The 13,547-nt window shown below is 40.4% G+C and overlaps 1 pseudogene; it reads right to left on the reverse strand.

Annotated features, from left to right (window-relative positions):
- LOC124527900 (leucine-rich repeat-containing protein 37A-like) overlaps window positions 1–12,561 on the reverse strand; it is a 34,007-nt pseudogene extending 21,446 nt beyond the window's left edge.
- Window positions 12,562–13,547: the final 986 nt, after the last annotated feature.

Consider the following 13,547-nt stretch of genomic DNA (forward strand, 5'->3'; position numbering starts at 1 on the left):
CCAGTATGATTTGCTTTTTTACAGAGAAATCACAGAATGTTCCGGCTGAAAGGGAATAACACACTACTTAATTGAAGAGAGGTCAGGAAAGAAAGCACATGGAGAGCAGTGCCCTGTGGCAGGTTTTCAGGAGTTCTTTCCGCTTTCCTGATGGCTGAGGAAGCACCCACACCTTTTGCTGCCTGGAGAACTCTGTGCTAAACTAAGTTCTTCGAAGTTCTCTTTTGCATAGGAAACTTGCACATGAGCCGGAATCAAAGTTAAATTCAAAAGTGGATTTCAAGGACCATGCACACCTTGGGGAAGCATCACTGTCACGAATTCCCATGATAATACTGACTTGGGTGTTACTTGCTTGGGGCTTTCATTGCCCACACAAAGCTGGGTACGAGGGAGGGCAGAGAGTGCCATTTAGGAGTTAAGACAAGTCTCTTGGCCTCTTTGTACCTTAGTTTCCTCATTTGAAAAAAAAAATGGATTTTAAGACCTACTTTCCAGAATTCATACTGGGTTTATTAACACACACCTAACCAGTCACTCTATGATATTTTTACATGTAGTTTTTTTTTTTTTTTAACATGTATTCATTTTCTATTTCACTTACAGCTTGTGTAAAAACTGCATTCCATGCCAGGCCTGAAATGTTCCAAAGCTCAGTTCGGTGAGTAAATTGCAACCAAGATTTCTACACACACCAAAAAAACAAAAAAAAAAAAACAAAAACAAAAAAAACAAGACACAAACGAAGAAGAAAAACAAGATATTTTCAGAATATTTATCCTTTGGCAGTGATTCTAATTTATAGATAATGAAACATAACCACAATACTCTCTCCATACACTAAAGAAATCTCACTATGAAAGATACTTGCCTTTTTAAAAAAATATTTGCATGAAAGATTTATACTTTCATGTTTATACATGTGGTGCATTAGATACAAATCAGTAAATGCTCAATAAATACTTGTGTTAAGTAAGTATTTTTTTCTAGAGAAGTAAGTTTATTTCTCTAGAAAAATGTTTCACAACTTTAGCACTGTTGAGATTTATGGTTGGATAATCTTTGTTATGGGGGGGGGGTGCTGCCCTGTGAACTGTAGGGTGTGACAGCAGCCCTGGCCTCCACCCACTAGAGGCCAGGAGCACATCTACAGTCTGACAATCAAAAATGTCTCTAGACACTACCAAGTGTCACCTGGATGCAAAATCACCCTGGCAGAGAACGATTCACTCTGATCTCTATAATAACTCTCACACCAAACTTTGCCACAGACAAAAAAGATTTGCTACATAATTTTAGTAGCTTTCGACTAATAAAGTTTCATTCATTCAAAATGAATAACAAAGAGGTTTACAATGAAGTTTAATAAAAATTCCAAATATAATGAAATTATATTTGTAACTTACATAAACTGCAAAAAAGGTAGTGATTCAAATGTACGTCTTTCAATAGATTGTATTTTATTGCAGGATAAATCTCTAGGAAAAGGAAAAGGAAAATATTGCCTCAATTAGCCATAAGCTATCTAATTAGTAGGATGATAGTATTGAATAAGTAGCTTTTGGCTAAACTCTGAGTATTAGGAATTGTTATTTGAACCTTCCAGAGCCCCTAACCCTGCCCTCACCTTTCTTAAGAGTCTCACCTTTGTGATCTTCATACATAAAACATACAACTATAGATCTTGATAGATCTTGGAAGTAATCTTTCCTGAGAGCAGAAGAATTGATTAAATGACTTTTTGTGGCCTCATCAATTTCTAAATTATGAGCTCAAAGTTGTGATCTCCACATATAATTTCTAATATTAAAAGGGATATTCTCACATTAGCACACCTTCCTGGTTTAGTTCTATTTCTCGACACCAAGTCAATACCAGAAGAGATAAAAGATACCTTTTCATTTAACTTGAAAAGAAGTTACTCCTCTAATCAATACCTAACTTTGAACGAACTCAGAATTAGATTATCATATTAACAGAAATTTATTTTTGGTTGTACATTGCCCAAACGGTCTATGAATTTATCAACTGCTTCAGTTGCAAGTGGGGCCAACAAAAAAAACAACATGGTACTGGATTTTTATTTGGAAACACCCATCCTTGATTATAGTTGACCCTCTTATTTCCATTGATTTCAGCTGAGTCCCTCACTTTCCACCTACATGGGTACCACCATCTTCTGACTGGCATTGTCATCTCTGGTCTCTCCCATTCTAATCTATACTGCACACAGTCACCAGATTTATTCTCCAGGAGTCGTTCTCAAATATCAGAGTCACTTGGGAACTTACTCAAGATGCAAATTCTCAGCTCTACTCCGGACTGAGTGAATCAGGAACTGTGGAGGTGGAACCTGTGTTCTGACAAGGCCTCCAAGTTACCCTGGTGCAGTCTAAAGTTTGTCCTAGAGCACAACTGTGATAACACGGTAGCTTGGCATATTATCCAAGGCCTTCAAAATCCTAAATCTGGCTCTAGTTTCCTACTCTACAGATACCCAAAGAAATTTCTCCTGCATTTTGCCCTTCACTCACTCTATTTTGCAAGCATATTCTTCCCAAGATGTCTATCTGATGATACGTCATAGCCATTCAAGGTTCTGTTCAAACAGCATTTCTCTAGTAACTTCCCTGATCCAACTTGAAGTCTTCCCCCCTCTTCTATGTTCCAAAAACAACTTATACTTCTCATTGCCCAAATCCATTTCTTCCCCTCCCCCTCTCCTCCTCCTCCTTCTTCTCCTTCTTTGAATTTTGTAAAGTAGACTCCACGCCCAACCTGGGGCTTGAACTCACGACCCTGAGATCAAGAGTCGCATGCTCTACTGACTCAGCCGGTCAGGTGCCCCAATTTCTTCTTAATATAGTGATTCTGGCATTCCATTTCCTCTGGGCATAAACTCCATGAAAGTATGGACTAGTCTTGCTCATCTGCGTTGTCTACTGTGTTTAAAACGGATGCATGGACAAAGAACAAACTCAAATATTTATAAAATAAATTAACAGCTGGGTAGTGAGTACAAGGAGCAAAATGACTGAAAAGAAATGTGGTTTTATGACTTTGTGGCTCCCTCTTCTGCACTTTGTCAGTGCTTCATCATTCATTTAGTGCTTATGCGTTATGGTTGAAGCTTCTGTTTATTTTCCCTGTGAAATCATGAGTTCCTACAAGGGTGGGAAGCCTGTCTTAACCATCTGCGTGCCTATGGTACTGGGCATAGGGCCTGTCACATTCTTTTTTAGGTTTTGATTCACATTTTTTTTTGAATGAATGAATGAGAACACTTCACCTAACATGAAATAATTGGCTTACAAAGTACCTCATAGTACAAATAATGAAAGGCCCAATCCATTGTGCAGTTTGTCTCTTTTGTTTTTCTCCAAACTGTGTTTGTAACGTTTGGAGCCCAGATGGCAGAGGTAGCCAAGAAGACCAATACAAAGTGGTTGTCCCCTAAGACTTGGAAGGTTTGATAATTTGAAGGACTATTTTTAGTGTCATATGAGATTCTTTTTACTCACTACTCTTAAGCCTTCCACATTTGCAACAAGAATCTATTTTCTAAAGCACATCATTAATAAGGATTAATGAGGGGCGCCTGGATGGCTTAGTCGATTGAGCATCTGACTTCGTTCGGTTCAGGTCATGATCTCACTGCTCATGAATTCGAGCCCCGCATCGGGTTCTGGGCCAACAGCTCAGAGACTGAAGCCCGCTTCGGATTCTGTGTCTCCCTCTCTCTCTGTGCCTACCCTGCTCATACTCTGTCTCTCTCTCTCTCTCAAAAATAAATAAACATTAAAAAAAATTTAAAAAAAGGATTAATGAAATACACAGCTTTGGATGGCATGGGCAAAGAATAAACACTGAACCTCCATAGCAAAGAACATTAGTATCTCTGTATGTCTAATGTACAGAGATCTATGCAAACATTTCTTCCTTGACAATGAGGCTGGAGAGATGTTTATTCTGTAATTAGCGAAGTTAGAGGCATTTCTGATGTTTGTTTAGTGTAAACATTTCTAACTATACCACTTCACCATCATTATATTTTTAAAGATTTCATTTTTTTTAAAGTAATCTCTATACCTGACATGGGGCTCTAACCTACAACCTCGAGATCAAGAGTTGCAGACTCTAATGACTGAGACAGCCACGTGCCCTTTAGCCATCATTTTTTTAATGTTTATTTATTTTTGAGAGAGACAGAGACAGAGCATGAGTGGGGGAGGGGCAGAGAGAGGGAGACAGAATCTGAAACAGGCTCCGGGCTCTGAGCTGTCAGCACAGAGCCCGACACGGGGCTCGAACCCACAAACTGTGAGATCACGACCTGAGTCAAAGTCAGACGCCCAACCAACTGAGCCACCCAGGAGCCCCAACCCCTTAACCATCATTTTAAACATCTATTTTTATGGTGGCATAAGAATTTCCACACCGGTCATAGGAATCTGCTCCTGAAGCCAAGAGCACACTGTATGTTAGCTAACTTAACAATAAATTACATAAAAAATAATAATATAAAAATAAACTAATAAAATTTCCCACACTGAAATCCTTAATCTGTTCTCTTGATAATTTAATATGTACTTGGTAATACTGCTTACATAATTCACCTGCTTAAATATTTAATATTTAAATATTTGATTTAGATTAAATTATTTAAAAATTCTGGGTTAATGGCATTCAAATTAATGTCAGTGTTCTATATTTTCTTGTCTTGTAGGTGCCAATTTGAGGTTAACTTCAATTCCTCTCATTTTACCAAGCCAACTTTTTCAAACCTTTTCTGTAAAGGCCAGACAGCAAATATTTTAGGCTTTGCAGGCCATATATGGTCTCTGTCACATATTCTCTGTTTCTTTCTCTTCTTTTCTCTTTTACAGCCCTTTAAGAACATGAAAATCATTCTGAACTCATAGGTTGTATCAAGACAGACCATACACAGGATCTGATCCATGGGCCATAAATAATAAATATAAATAAAAGCAGATGGTATACGAACACTTACATAACAAGGTTCATATGGGTGTCCATAATTGCTCAGACCTCATTACTCCTTTTCCTCTACAACTGAAGGGCTTTTTCCTATATCTTGTCTATAAAATTAAAAAGTTGAAAATGCATAGGAGGTATTTAATGCTAGAGATGGGCTGGGTCCCCACAGACTTACAGAGTTATAGAATTTAATACAGAGAATTACAGAATTCTACTGTTAGAAGAAATTGTTGCAATTATCTAATTTGAACCCCGTATTTTTTAATAAATAATATAACTAAAAACTCATAATAAATGATGAACTGATTAACTTACAAATACTGGAGGGATAGCAGGCCTTCAAATGTGTCTTTACGTAATTCGGTCAGATAATTTTCACTGAGAATTCTGCAAAATGAAAAGGTCATTTCTGGGTCAAAATGCAAAATAACTACAACTATTTGCAACACAGGACCGCTAGATGTGAGAGAAACCTGGGTAATGGTGCCACCAAATACACTAATTCTTATTTAATGTAGGGATGGCGATCTCTGCTGTTTGATTCAAATATTTTCTTCTCACATACTCCTTTGTCTCTCTCTCTCTCTCTCTCTCTCTCTCTCTCTCTGTCTCTCTCTCTCTCTCTCACACACACACACACACACACACACACACACACACACCCCTATCCACTCTTCACACCAAAATGTACATTTAATGCCTACTCTCTGGATCACAAAATCTCTGTTAGAACCCAGCCCTGAGTGGCAAAAACATGGACAGAACTGCCACCTCCTCCTCTCTTTTCCCAAATTTTATTGTGGAAGCCCTATTTATAACCATATCAGTGCTACAAGTAAAGCCATCTAATTTTTTTCCCCAACTAAAAAATACCTGTGAGAACTAAAAATGTGCATAAAATGCACATAACATAAATGCTCAGTTTAATAAGTATAGAGTAAACACCCGTGTAACGCTATTTGTTCATTCTACTGTTGGTGGATACTCGATTTTTCTAATTTTTAGTGATTATAAACAGTGCTGCTTTGAACATTTTTCTGTTTATATCCTAGTACACATTTGCCTAAGTTTCTCCAGGATTTAACAGGGGTACAAAATTGCCTTCCTAAGAGGTGGTGCTATTTCAAGCTGGCAGATTGAAACATGCCAAGTCTCTACCAAACTGCAAACTCCACCAAAGTCCCTAAGAATGATTAGAAAAGATACAATTAGAAAATCCACAACCTTAGCTCAAAGCCAAGGGAGTAGCTCCACAAACACTCCCCACCAGAAATGCCTTGGAGCCACCTACAGGGTGATTAGCTGGGATACTGCAGTAGGACCAAGGACAGCACATCAACCCCACATCCTTCCTCCTTGGATCTGGCAGCAAAGGGTGTTTTCTTCCAGGCAGGAGCCATTGGTGTTAGAAGGGGGCAGGGTCCCAGAGCCCTGGAGGAAGGGTATACACTCTGACTAGCCATTAGAAGTCACCTCCCACCTCTTCTTTAACTCTCAGGGAACCTGTCACCAATAACAAGCCCCGTGGTTCATTTCACCTCTTCCTTAGGAGCAGAAACCAGAAGCAAGTCAAATCTCAACTACAAAGATAAATTGCACTCAGGAATGACCAAATGGAGTGAGAAAGCCAATTCTATTCAGGACAGAAAATAAAAAACAAATATAACAGCTTATAGTCAATGACACAGTTAACAGAGAAAACACAAAAGGATTTGAGAATACCAACATTAATGGGGCACCTGCGTGGCTCAGTCGGTTAAGCAACCGACTTCGGCTCAGGTTGCAGTCCATGGGTTCAAGCCCTGCACTGGGTTCTGTGCTGAAGCTCAGAGCCTGGAGCCTGCTTCAGATTCTGTGTCTCCCTCTCTCTCTGCCCCTCCCCAACTTGCACTCTGTCTCTCACTCTCTCTCTCTCTCTCTCAAAAATAAACAGTACAAAAAATTTAGAATAGCATCATTAATATATCCTCAGACAGAGGTAAACAGTACATCTAATAAAAAGAACCAACTCAAGATTATATGAATGAAAAGTATTATCATTAGTAAAAAAACTCAGTCTATGAGCAGTAGAAATGGTCGTTGAATAAATTAGAAAACTTGAGGGGCGCCTGGGTGGCTCAGTCGGTTAAGCGGCCGACTTCACCTCAGGTCACGATCTCGCGGCCCGTGAGTTCGAGCCCCGCGTCGGGCTCTGGGCTGATGGCTCAGAGCCTGGAGCCTGCTTCCAATTCTGTGTCTCCCTCTCTCTCTGCCCCTCCCCCATTCATGCTCTGTCTCTCTCTGTCTCAAAAATAAAAATAAAACGTTAAAAAAAATTAAAAACAAAATAAATTAGAAAACTTGAGAGATCTGGCCACCGATTTCTTACCAATACTTGAAATTATATGTATTTATTATATTTACATATTTGTTTTTATATTATATATTTGTAAACCCCTTGACAAGTGGGATATTTGGTCAGTTTTGTTCTTGAGCTTATATCCCTGGCATGTAAAACAGTTCCTGGGACATAGGAGATGCTCCCTAAATATTTGTTGAATGAATTCAGAAAGTGACAGGTATCAATTTGCAAATATACTACTTTTAATGAAAACAAATCATTCATTTATCATCGTTTATGAGAATGAGTACAACTTCACAGGAAAACTAATGTCTTTCTCCACCTCCACCCCAATTTGTGACTCAATCTTTTGAGACAAGAACCTTTTGAGAATTTCATAAAAGCTATGGAATGGACCCTTTCCCTAGAAAACTGCACTTTCTTGAATACGTGCAAAGGTGTGCATGCGATTTCAATTTGCAGACCATCCCTTTAGGGCTCAGGTCCGTGAATAGAATGGACTGAATTTGTGGGTGCCAAACTTGGATGGAAAATAAAATCACATCTCTATTTTCACAAACCTCTAACTAGAATTAGCATTTCCTTCCATTATGAATGTAGGCAACAAACCACAGATTAGTATAGTTAATTTGGTCCCCAGCAGAAATCAGATATTTTCATATCACATATTTGGCGTGGATATCTCAAAATATCATTTATTCTCATCAGTACCTTGAAGTCATAATAGTTAGTAGGCCTACCATTATATTTTGTTATTTAATATTCTAACAGAAGCAGATTTATTGCTATATCACTAATCTTTTTAAAAAATTTTTGAAAACTCTATTTCCACATAATTTCCTTTTCCTATACATTTTAACTTATTATACATTTGAAAACATTATCCCAAGAACATAAGCTTCTGCAGATCATCAATAGATATATAGAAGGGTGCCTGGGTGGCTCAGTCTGTTAAGTGTCCAACTTCAGCTCAGGTCATGATCTCATGGTTCGTGGGTTCGAGCCCCACATTGGGCTCTCTGCTGACAGATCAGAGCCTGGAGCCTGCTTCCAATTCTGTGTCTCCCTCTCTTTCTGCCCCTCCCCTGTTCATGCTCTGTCTCTCAGCAATAAATAAATGTTAAAAAAAATTAAAAAAAAAATTGATATATACAAAAAAAGGTTAAAAATCCTGCCCCAGGGGACTATTGACCCATAGTTAAAAACTTCTGTCTTACAAGGCATAACCCTCAAGCTGAATTAGAAATCATCAAATCTTGGGGCACCTGGGTGGCTCAGTTGGTTAAGTGTCTGACTTTGGCTCAAGTCATGATTTCACAGTTTGTGGGGTCGAGCCCCACATCAGGCTCTGTGCTGACAGCTCGGAGCCTAGAGCCTGCTTTGGACTCTGTGTCTCCCTCTCTCTCTGCCCCTTCCCTGCTCGCTCACTCTCTCTCTCTCTCTCTCTCTCTCTCTCTCTCTCTCAAAAATAAATAAACATTTAAAAATTTTTTAAGAATCATCAAATCTTACCAGATTCATGTTCTAGTATATAAACTACCAAATACATGCTTTTCAAAAAATATTTTTTTAATTTCAGTTTATTTTTTTAATAGGTAATATATATTTGCATGGCTCAGAATTCCAAAGGTATATAATACACAATTCAAAGTTTTTCTCCTAGCCCTGTCCCTCAGCCTACCCACTCTCTCCACTCTCTCTTGTTTCTTGTGCCAAATTACTTTCATTTTTCTTACAAGTTTGGGAAATAAGATCTCCAAGTTAGATACTATCATGAGAAAATATAAACTATATATAGTATTTAAGAAATTCATAAAATTCATAAGAAAACAACTACCTTATTCTACCATTCGTTATTTACCAGTAAGGTTATCAGACTAAGGGGCAGGGGGGAATCTACTTCAGGGGGATCATAATCCCTACATCTAAATTACTATGACTGTTATGTCTTTTATTATTAATTCAGAAGTCATGTATGACTTATCTACCCAAGTTGAACTAATGATACGACACACAATCTGTCATGAAAAATGCCAGTCAATTACTTTGAGTATAATATTGTTTCCAAAATTACTTGTGTCTACACTGACTTTTTCTACAAGTCAATTTAAAAAAAAAGATCACAAAAAAATTGGCAAAGGACAGAAAATTCAGACAAGAAACACAAATGCCCAGGAAACATACAGAGATATTTAAATGTATAAGTAATCAGAAAAATTCAAATTCAGAAGGGACCCATTTTATTCACCCACCAGATCAGCCAAGAAATGGAGAATATCCAAGAGTGGGAGGGTAGGAGGAAATGAATGCTGTCATGGTGTATGGATTGGTGTGTAAATTGGCACAACTTTTTTGAGGGCAATTAAAATTGTATATATCGACATCGTCTTCATCCCAGCAATTCCATTTCCAGGGATCTATTCTACAGAAATACCTACCCACGTACACAAAGATGCATGTAAGAGGTGGTCCATGCAGCAATGCATGTAATAAGAAAACTGGACACAGCCTAAATATCCATCAAGAGGGGAATTATTAAATCGTAATACACTCATACTATGGAATATTATGCAGCAGCTTGCATGGATGGGGTAACCCTCTATGTACTGGAAGAAAAAAAGTCTAAGACATACCACGAAGCAAAAGAAACGAGTTGTAGGATGTTACAATTTATGTAAAAAAAAGATAAGAAAATCACACAACAAACCTATTTTGCTGTAAATATGTATGTAGGCAAATGCATGGAAAAAGGTCTGGAAGGATATATACTAAATCCAGAGTAGTGGCTATCCCAGCAGTGGGGGGATTAGAACATAAGGCAGGTGTTCACTATATCTGTTATTTCATCAAAAAAATTTTTTTAATGTTTATTTGTTTTTGAGACAGAGAGAGAGAGGGAATGAATGAGCAGGAGAGGGGCAGAGAGAGAGGGAGACAGAATCCGAAGCAGGCTCCAGGCTCTGAGCTGTCAACACAGAGCCCAACGTGGGGCTTGAACCCACGAACCGTTGAGATTATGACCTGAGCCGAAGTTGGACACTTAACCGAATAAGCCCCCCAGGCCCCCCTGTTATTTCATTTTTATATATTGAGACTATAATCATGTATTGCTTGTATAATGGAAAATAAGTTGAAATTGATTCTAATTTTAAAGTTTTTTTTTTTTTTTAATTTTTTTTTTTGGGACAGAGAGAGACAGAGCATGAATGGGGGAGGGGCAGAGAGAGAGGGAGACACAGAATCGGAAACAAGCTCCATCAGCCCAGAGCCTGACGCGGGGCTCGAACCCACGGACCGCGAGATCGTGACCTGGCTGAAGTCGGACGCTTAACCGACTGCGCCACCCAGGCGCCCCAAAATTGATTCTAATTTTAAAGGGAACCTGCCAAATTTAATTTTTAAAATAAACACAGATGGGGCGCCTGGGTGGCTCAGTCGGTTAAGCGGCCGACTTCAGCTCAGGTCATGATCTCGCGGTCCGAGAGTTCGAGCCCCGCGTCGGGCTCTGTGCTGACAGCTCAGAGCCTGGAGCTTGTTTCAGATTCTGTGTCTCCCTCTCTCTGACCCTCCCCCGTTCATGCTCTGTCTCTCACTGTTTCAAAAATAAATAAACGTTAAAAAAAAAATTAACACAGAACTGCAATCGGTAGAGGTTGAGTTGGGATATGGAAGGGGAAACACCTTTCCTCAGAGCTACTGACTTCAAAGTTCTGCACCAAGAAGGACCTGAGAATGCAGTTTTGTTTTTTTTTTTTTTTTTTTTTGTATTCGTATTTGGAGAGAATATACTCACAGTTTCTCAGCCCAACGGTATCCCTTCCATACATTTTCATCAATGTAACAAATAGAGTTTCCTTGGAAATTTCTGTGAAGAAACACAGTTCAGATCCTTGAATAGGTAGGAAAGGAATGAACAGAATAAATAAGAGAATCACTGGCAACCTTGTGGGGAATATTCCAATGCAGTAAATGCCAACTTTCTACTTTCCACAGCTATCAGCATCCCAGGTGGTGCAATTAATAAAGAGCTAGCGTGGGGCCAATGGCACAAACAAGGCAGCTCCTTAGAACCTGAACTTCCTATTTGTTCCATTCCTTGGGTAGATAACGCGTGTTAATTACTCTGGAGTATTTTCTTTTAGAAATTATTTTGGCAAGGAGAGAGGGAAGATGGCGGCATAGGAGGACGCTGGGCTCACCGCACATCCTGCTGATCACTTAGATTCCACCCACACCTGCCTAAATAACCCAGAAAACCGCCAGAGGATTAGCAGAACGGAGTCTCCGGAGCCAAGCGCAGACGAGAGGCCCACGGAAGAGGGTAGGAAGGATGGCGAGGCGGTGCGCGCTCCAGGGACTGGCGGGAGGGAGCCAGGGGGCGGAGGGGCGGCCCGCCGGCCAAGCAGAGCCCCCGAGTGTGGCTGGCAAAAGCGGAGGGGCCTGACGGACTGTGTTCCGACAGCAAGCACGACTTAGCGTCTGGGAGGTCATAAGTTAACAGCTCTGCTGTTGTGCGCGTTGTGAATAACTGGTATTTGGTGAGCCAGGGGAGAGAGCACCAGAATAAGCTGTTAATTAACTTAATAGTCTAAGCCCCCTGAAGATACGTTCTCCAGTTTCCAGAGACTGACTGTATCAGGGAAATGAGGGAAAGACGCCCCATTCACCCTACTTTGCCCAGACTGTGTCTTGTGGAAATACTGGCTACCACGAGGGACTCTGGCTTCAGTCCTGCTTCTCTCGCCTGTGGCCCCTGTTGTCTGTAGATAAATATTGAACTGTTTACGTTTTAATTCCTCACCACGTGGCTAGAATTGGTTACGGATTTATACATTTCAATATGAGAAAAACGAGTATTTGACAAGCAATGCTGAGAAGCCAGTATCGGAAAGTAAACTTTGTAGCTGGCCTGAGGCAGGACGGCGTTCACTCTGTGACAACCTCACATAGTGTCTCGCTCTCGTCACCCAGCTCTTCAGTAGTGGAATCTGTGGCCTTCTCTGCTGTGGCTTTGCCAGCCTCCCTGGGAAAAGGAGAAGAATGCCAAGGCTTTGACTCTCGAAAGGAACAATTCAACTCTTCATAATTTCCCCATTTTAGAGAAAATCTTCCCCAATCACGTACCCTAGTTCCATGTGGAAAATCTCATCTTCATCAGAACAATCCTTGTGTAGCTTCTGTGCCATGTTTTTCTTGCGTGTGGCATTGAGAGGTCTGTACATGTCCCTAAGCCAAAGTGGCCGCCTTCTCCAGAAAAAGCCCTCCTAGAAAACAGAAAGGACAATGTTAGGTCTGTTTCCCCTGCCTTCTCCAGCCACGGTACTTTATCCTCCTCAGATTTACCTGATTGTCACTTTCCTTTGAGCATCTCTTACGCAGCAGAGATCCAAAGAAGCCCCTTGAAGGAAACACACACACAGACAATTAGTGATTCGTACCATTTTCCATGCCTCTCACAATGTATTTCTCCAGTCTTATTAGCAGGCAAAATCAACACAGACCCGGGATCTCAGAAATAATTCCATACATGCTGGGCTTTCAGAATTTTCCTGTGTCTGTCCATAATGGCCCCACAGTGGCCCTGGGAGACCTTTGTATGTAACTTGACATGAAGTATAGGCAGGATTTTCACCCTGCTCACCTTCTGGCCCTTGGCCAAGTGCCCTTGTGCAGTCAACAAACTGGGTGACCACACGGCAGAAGCACCTAACTCTCTCCAGAAGCATTGTACATCAGTCCCCGCCAGGCTTAGCCTCCCAGGCATCATTTGCTGGCGGGTGGGGAGGTGTTTCTATTTTCCTAGCTGCATTACCTTACAAGATGAATCGCACCGAGTGAATGCCTGAGTCCAACCAGCAGTTATCTAGCTCACTGACTTTCACACTGCAGGCAGATGAATGAGTGAGTCGTGAAATCACCTTAAAACACACGGCTAGCGCTAAAACACAAAATACTCTTTTTGAATACAAACGGCATAGGGGGTACCTGGATGGCTCAGTCAGGTGAGCAGCCCAAGTCTTGAGTTTGCCTCAAGTGATGATCTCACAGATTGTGACATTGAGCCCTGTGTCTGGCTCTGTGCTGATAGTGTAGAACCTGCTTGGGATTCTCTCTCTCTCTCTCTCTCTCTCTCTCTCTCTCTCTGCTGCACGCCCCCTCAAATAAATAATAAACTTTAAAAAAACAGAACAGAAAGAATCAGAGTGTA

The sequence above is a fragment of the Lynx rufus genome, unplaced genomic scaffold (genome assembly GCF_022079265.1).
Source record: "Lynx rufus isolate CCGP_SWC_20201006 ecotype Redwood Valley unplaced genomic scaffold, mLynRuf1.p SCAF_59, whole genome shotgun sequence".
Lineage (NCBI taxonomy): Eukaryota > Metazoa > Chordata > Mammalia > Carnivora > Felidae > Lynx > Lynx rufus.